We start from the raw sequence: 7490 nt of genomic DNA on the forward strand, positions 1-7490 counted from the left end.
CAAAATGGGTGACCCTGGAGGACATTATGCTGAGTGAAATACCTCAGTTATAAAAGGACAAATATTGCATAGTGCCACTGTTGTAAAGTGGAACTGACATAGGGGTTGGGGGGAATCTAAGAGGGGATAAAAAAATGTATACTGCTTTGAAACAGATGAGGGAGAGAACTGTTTAGGAAGAACATATGATTAGATATTATTGTCATGACAGGAGTCCAGAATGAAAGCTGCATAGTGGAGTGGACTGGGGTGGGGGGTGGGTAGGGTGGATTGTATAACAATGAAAGAATTTTTAAAAAATTTTTTTTGTTTACTTTTCAAAGAGAAAAGTGAACTAAGGGGAGGGGTGGGTAGGGAGGAAAGTGTGCAACAATGAATGAATGGAAATCCAAAGTCTCTGTAAACTTTCATTAAAAAAAAAAGGAAAGAAAAAGTCTCTACTGGGGAGAATCAGATAAGGAACCTGAATCATGCATACCATGATTCAGGATGAGCACCATCTCTTAGGTTAAAATGGGATCAATTTTTAGAAAGTGCTTTCTTTACAGAGGCTTCTTCAGATAATAAGTGGGCTCCTAAGGCTGCCAGTAGTCATCCTATATGCCCCGAGCTTATTTGCTCTATGCCTCTTCTAGAAGTGGCTTTTCATACCTTCTCCTTTCAACTCAGTCCACCAAGACCTCTTATTGTCAAAACAGCTAATTAGGACAGAAAACCTCATATTTCAATCCTATATCTGTACCTCTACCGACATCTACACCCACATGCTCTGCTTTCCTGTCTGAGAGAATTATCCATGCCACTACCTAAAGTAAACTTGATGAATATACTCTTCTCTTCTCTATTCTTATTGCTCTCTTCAGCAGAATTATAAATGTTTTTCTTTTTCCTATTTAGGGAGCTCTGGTAACCTAGTGGTAAGAAACTGTGTTTTAATCCCAAAGACACATGATTCAAATCCACCAGCTGCTCCATAGGAGAACTATGGGCAATCTTCCCCTGTGGGATTTCCTGCCTGAAAACCCACTGGAGGGTCAGCTATGGGTTGACTCTGACTTGACAGTATACAACAAAAAGTACCTCTATAAACTACTGATTAAATGAAAACATCAAGATGCCAAACAGAGTGTATAATATGCTACTTCTTTTAAAAGAATAGCAATATGGGTTTATGTGTTTGCTTGTGTTAAAGAGAAAAATATAAAGCAAAAATATGAAGAAAAATGGATTCTTTAAAGGGGATACAGTAGATGGAAGCTACAGAAATGAATACACTAAAAATGCCTTCTTCTGTGACCTTAACAAAACATCTTCATAGTTGTGAGTTTAAAATCTGAGTTAAAGACCCTCATCATTATTTACTGAAATATTCACTCTCTGCCAATACACTTACTTAAGGTTCCATTTAAGTGCTGTATCTTTATCACAATTTGCTAAAGAATGCTCTTTCTCTCTAATAGGTGACTATTCCATTTGTTTTCTGAGAATGATCTTCCTTTCTGCCTGTATGTCTGTCTGTAATTTAGCCCATTTCTGTTCTCATTAATTCTTTTTTATTTATGTAATTCCGGAAGGAGTCTGAGTGTTAAAGTCTTTTGGATTTAACAGAGTGTAAATTCCATTTCTTGATGGTAGTATGGGTGCATTCCAAGATAAAAATCCATCCCTCTTGCTAAGTAGAGACATGGATGGATGCCCCGTCATATCCTGATGAATCTCCTCCTTCTCTGATGAAAGCCAGTGAAGGCTTTGCCTGTTTAATCAGTCTACATGCTCTATATTGCTGACTAGGAAGATTGTGCTGTGAATGTTACTTCATTTAGAAATAGGGCTTTTTATGTTGTTTTATTACTGAGTCATACCAAAGTAAGGTTCATCTAAACCTAAGATCTCTGAGCAGTGTTTTCTAAAAAGAGAAAGCAGACATTGAGAGACACACACAGGGGATGCACTATGTGATGACTAAGGCAGATGAAGCTGTACGCAGCAATGGAGTGTCAAGGATTATGACAGCTACTGGAAACGAAGAGTTTATTAGTGGTAACCAGGGAATGGAGGGAAAGGGAAATGGGAAGTTATTGCTTTACTGAGTATCTCTTTTAGAAATAGTGGTGACAGTTGCAAACTTAGTGAATATAATAATGTGCATCATCACACATTTAAAATGTTAAAATAGATATTAAACATTTTTGCCATTTTAAGTATACAATTTAGCAACATTAATTATATTCCCTAGTGAGCTCTGGTGGCCTAGTGGCAAATAGCTGCTCTGCAATCCCGAAAGATCGCAGTTTGAGGCCACCAGCTGCTCCCCAGGAGAAGTATGGGCACTCTCCTCCCATGGGATTAACCGTCTCTGAAAACTGGCCGAAGGGTCAGCTATGGGTCGATTCTGACTCTATGGTACATAAGAACAACAATATGAATAAGCTTGGAAAGATTCTGATCTGGACTTCTGGCCTCTACAACTGTGAGTCAATGAAATACTTTTCTTTGTATTGCAGTGTTGGTGAAGAGTATTGAACGTACTATTGACTACAGAAAGAACAAGCAAATCTATCTTGGAGAAAGTGCAACCATGGTGCAAGGATAATGAAATGTCTTCTCACTTACTTAGGCCATGTTGAAAAAGATGTCATGCTGGGAAAAGGAGAGAATCAGCAAAAAAAGAGGAAGATCTTCAATAAGATAAATTGACAGTGAATGCAACAATGGGCTTGAGATTGACAGAGATCGTGATGATGGCACAGGATAGGGTATGTTTCAAACTGTTGTTTGTAGTTGACTCAATCATATCTAACAACAACACTTTGTATTTCATTACAGCAGCTAAGTAATTAAGTAATTAAGTAATTAAGATACAGTCTTCCTGTCTGGAAACAGAAGAATGGTTAAACAAAATGTGGTCTATATATGCAATGGAATATATATTATCAACCGTAAGATGAATGAGACTCTTATTCATGTCAAAACATAGGTAAGTCTTAAGAACATTTCCCGAGTGAAAGAAATTAGTCACAGGAAGACAAATATTGCATGATTACACTTAAATGAAACATTTAGAATACACAAATGCATGGAAACCAAGTGGTAACCAGGTGTGTAAGGAAAGGGAATGGGAAGTTACTGCTTGAAGAGTACTGAGTACCCCTTTTGGAAACAGTTGTGACGATTGTAAACATTATCGTTGCTGTGTCCTGTAGAGTCGGAACCGACCCATAGCGGACCCTCGGACGGGTTTCCAGAGACAGTTAATTGCACCAGAGGAGATTGCCCATCCTTCTGCGGAGCTGCTATGGTCTCGAACCGCATGCCTTTGTGATTACAGCACAGCTTCTTTCCACTAGGCTTATCAGAGCTCCCTTGTTGTAAACATAGTGGATATAATTAATATCAGTAAATAGTACACTTAAATTGGAAACTTTTAACATGTATTTTATTCCCAAAATTAAAAAAATCAATAGGGGTTGTTGTTTTTTTTACCTTTATACCTTATGTCCTCACTCATTTGCCTCATATTTGTAATGAAACAGCACCAACCGCACTTATTTCTGTCTCCCTCACTGCAACAATAGAACAATAGAAGGCAGCAACTATTCTGGTCAATTTCTTGCTACTATTGTCTGGCTCAGCACTTCTCAAGTACTGATTAAGGGTTTCTTAAATGACTAAACAAATGAAGAAAATTATATTCATCAGCTTGATGTTTACTATGAATGTGAAGACCACGTTATCTCATGACACACTTGGAGAAGACTTGAATACTGTAGTTCAGTCTCTGCCTAATGAAATGATACTATAAAATATTCTATCTTGAAACATTTTACTCATACAGAATACAGTTATAAAGCCTAAATATATAGATTAAATAAAAGCAAATGTCCATGTCGCCATCACTCAGGAAAAAAGTGAAACTGACAGAATGCTATAAACCCCTGGGTATCCCTCAGCTGATTTCAGCCCTCTCCTATGGAACTAACCAGTATTAAACGTTTTGTAATAAAAACTGTCTTCTCTTTTCTCCAGAGTTTATGATACTATATGTACTGATAAAAAAATACTGTTTAGTGTTGCCTATCTCTAAATATTTTGTAACTAGAATCATGCCATAAATATCCCTTGGAGCTCTGATTATTTTGCTCAATGGTATGAAAGATTCATCTGTGTTGTATATATATGTAATTCAATCATTTTTAAATTGAAACAAAATAGGGCATTTTATTAGAGAATCGCTGCTGTACTGATTGTTGAATATGTGTATGTCCGACATTATAAGGAAGTGCTCAACATTAAACAAACTGTTTTCCAAAGTGTTTGTATAAATTTGCAGTATGAGAGAGCTCCCATTGATCCAGCCTCCCCAGCCTTGGGATTGTTAGTTTCTCAATTCATTGCCATCAAGTCAGAACTGACTGACTCATAGTTGAGCACCAGTGGTTTTACAGAGGCTGTAAACTGCATGGGAAGAGATTGACCATCTTTCTCTCCCAGAGCAGCTGGTGGACTGGAACCACTGGGAGCATTTGTGTATTTTTATTTGTGGTTGTAATTAGCATTTCTCCTATTTCTAAAGAGGCTGAATACTTTTTATCTAACTATAGAACACTGATATATTCTCCTTTGCAAACTGTTTTGCTCGTTTTTCTAATGGCTTGATGATCTTTTTCTTACTATTTGAAATCATTCTCTATTCTGACTACATCAATCTGAGCTGGTTGTATGCATTGTAAATATCTTCTCTCATTTTAGAGCTTATCTTTCTACTGTCTTTTCAGGCCTTTTGGTAAACAGACTTATAAAAGTCAATCTTATCTATTTTATTCTCTAGAATCATGGAATATTAAATCTTGCCTAAGATACACTTAATCCATTGTGAGGTCAAGACTTTGATCTCCTATATACTTTCATAGTTTCACCTTTCCTGTTTAGATCTTTAATGAAATTGATTTCTGGCTTTGCCTTGAAGTAGGGAGCAAATGTCATTTTTTCGACTTGTGGATACATAGTGGTTCCATTTGCCATGTGTTCATCTTCCCTATCTGTGTCCATCTTACCAATCTGAAGTACTATTTCTCTCAATTGTCCACTTATGTGGATACCTTTTTCTGGATTCTCTATTTTCCCCCCCTTGATCAGTATGCCTATGTATGCCTTACTAACTTCTCCGCTATAACTTTTATTACATTCTTAGCTTTATTATAATGGAGAAATTTATTTGATGCTTTTAAGAAGACTTTTAAAAATATTTTAACTGGCTCTTTTTGTTCTTTCTATCAAACAATTGATTTAATTACCTACCCTGTCATTCATTAGAAGTAGATGTCAATATAGTGTCTTTTTTTTGTCCTGTTGTAAGTAATTCTTTCATTTAAAAAACGTTTTTGCTAACCTTGCTGTTGTTAACACTCTAGTATCCTAGGAGCAGAACTTGCTATATCTAAGGGTCAAGTGCCGAGAATGTTGTGGGTCCTGGGGACATGCCATTTTGGTGATGGCTGCTTTGACATCCTTGTTCCTCAAAGTATAAGTGAGAGGTTTGAAGACAGGTGTGAGAACGGCAAACACTGCACTGCCCATGATGTGGAAGTCGAGAGGCAGGTGAGCCCTGTAAGCCACATGGGCTATGGCAATGGAGGAGCAGATGCCGACCACCAGGAGGTGGGAGCTGCAGGTGAAGAAGGCTTTGAGTGTCCTTCTTGGGAGCTCATATGAGCTACTAAGGCCAGGATATGGGCATAAGAGAGAAGCACCAGGAGAAGGGGAAGGACACCGCCACACAATGCAGAAGCCCACGAAGGTCTGAGGGTTGGTGTCAGATCAGGAGGACCGGAACACAGCCAAGTGGTCACAGAAACAGTTATATAGAGAGAGGTAGAGACAGATCTCTCTCTCTCTCTCTCTCTCTCAGCAGTGTTGTCAGAAGCCATCTGGGAGGTCTGTACTATGGCTGGGATGTGCAGGAGGAGAGTGGTGAGCCAGGCACTGGCTGCAAGGGCAGCGTTGGTCTGTGGGGTCATGAGGATGGGGTAGTGCAGAGGGCGGCAGATAGCCACATAGCGGTCATAGGCTATGACCACCAGGATTAAGGCTTCTGAGTAGGAGAAGCTGTGGAAGAGTTGCATCTGCAGGAAGCAGGCTGAAAGCTGAGGTAGTGGACTTGGGGAGAGTGGAGTAGTAAAAGAATGTCTAAGTGGAGAGATTGATCAGGAGAAAATACATGGGCTTATGGAGGGTGGATTCTATCACCACAGCCACTGAGATCAGGATGTTCCCCACAAGAATGAAGTGTTACAAGAGCAGGAACATGAAGAAGACAGGAAGAGAAATTGCTGTAAAGAGGCGATGCCTATCAAAGAGAAGACAGGTGCAATGTCCTCTGATCCATGACAGGCTGTGGCTTCCATGGAGAGACAGAGCTGGATGCCCAAGTGGCAGACTGTCAGAGCATTTGGAAACATGAATAGCCAGGCGTTTGGGATGAGAATTCTGTAGAGTGCTCTGTATTGTTCATGCAAACCAAAAAATTCCTATCCATGTCTGGAGGAGTGTGGGTGGTTTCCAATCTCAATTCCTCAGTCTTAATCCACAATTTAATCTTTCCTTCTTCCATTGAGTGCTTGCTGAGGGCATATGATGTGCAAGGCTGTGAAATAAAGTCTCTACTTTCATGCACATGATTTGTACCCATACAGGAAGAGGCAGAGACTTTCATTTAGTGAATGTCTGCTGCGAGCCAGGTGCTTTGTCTTTATTCTGTCACTATGTTGTCACTAGTGTTCAAACATTTGTGAACATGGAAATCAGGAAGGATTGAATTCCAATCTCAACTCCCTCCTGCCCACTATGTAACCTTGATCAAGTCATTGTTCCCCCTCTAAGTCTTTCTTCCATCACCTGTAGCCTCATAGAATTCATGTGAATTTTTAAGGAGAAGATACATAAAGAAATGGTTTCACAAGAGCCTGGAATATATAAGAACTCAATATGTACTAGTGTTCTCAATTATTACTATTGTCATCAGTTTTGCCTTCCTGTGGAACGCTCTGGTGAAGACCATTTGAATCTTGCCTGAAAATACGCCCCTTCTCTGGGGCTCAAAATCATCCCACCTGTGCTCCTGTCTCTTATACATACATTATCCATATTCCTGTATCCCACACCTGGGTTCTCTGCATGCTCCCATTTCCTATCCCAGTGTCCCCACCCAAGCCCAGTTACCTGCCAGCCTCTGTCTACCCTGGAGTCTCCTGTTGTGCCTCCTCTGTATCTTCACTCTTATTGTTGGTTGAAAAATGTCAGTAGGTGCTTAATTATAACCCATTAAGTCCTCCAACTCTTTCAGTCAGAACTCCTGGGACTCTTTCCTTCTAGATAGTGCTTCCATGGGGCACTGTGTCCACAAGTCACCCAGGATCAACTTTTAATGTTTGTTTAATTTTTTCTTTCTTTCTTATTTTGTGCTGTTGAATCAGATCTGACTGGCACAGGAA

The 7490-nt window shown here is 39.4% G+C and overlaps 1 pseudogene; it reads right to left on the minus strand.

The window, feature by feature from the left end:
- Positions 1–5415: 5415 nt before the first annotated feature.
- LOC102844178 lies at positions 5416–6404 on the minus strand (annotated as a pseudogene).
- Between the last annotated feature and the right edge of the window lie 1086 nt (positions 6405–7490).

Source organism: Elephantulus edwardii, unplaced genomic scaffold, assembly GCF_000299155.1.
Source record: "Elephantulus edwardii isolate Elephantulus edwardi_28Jun2011 unplaced genomic scaffold, EleEdw1.0 scaffold00044, whole genome shotgun sequence".
NCBI lineage: Eukaryota > Metazoa > Chordata > Mammalia > Macroscelidea > Macroscelididae > Elephantulus > Elephantulus edwardii.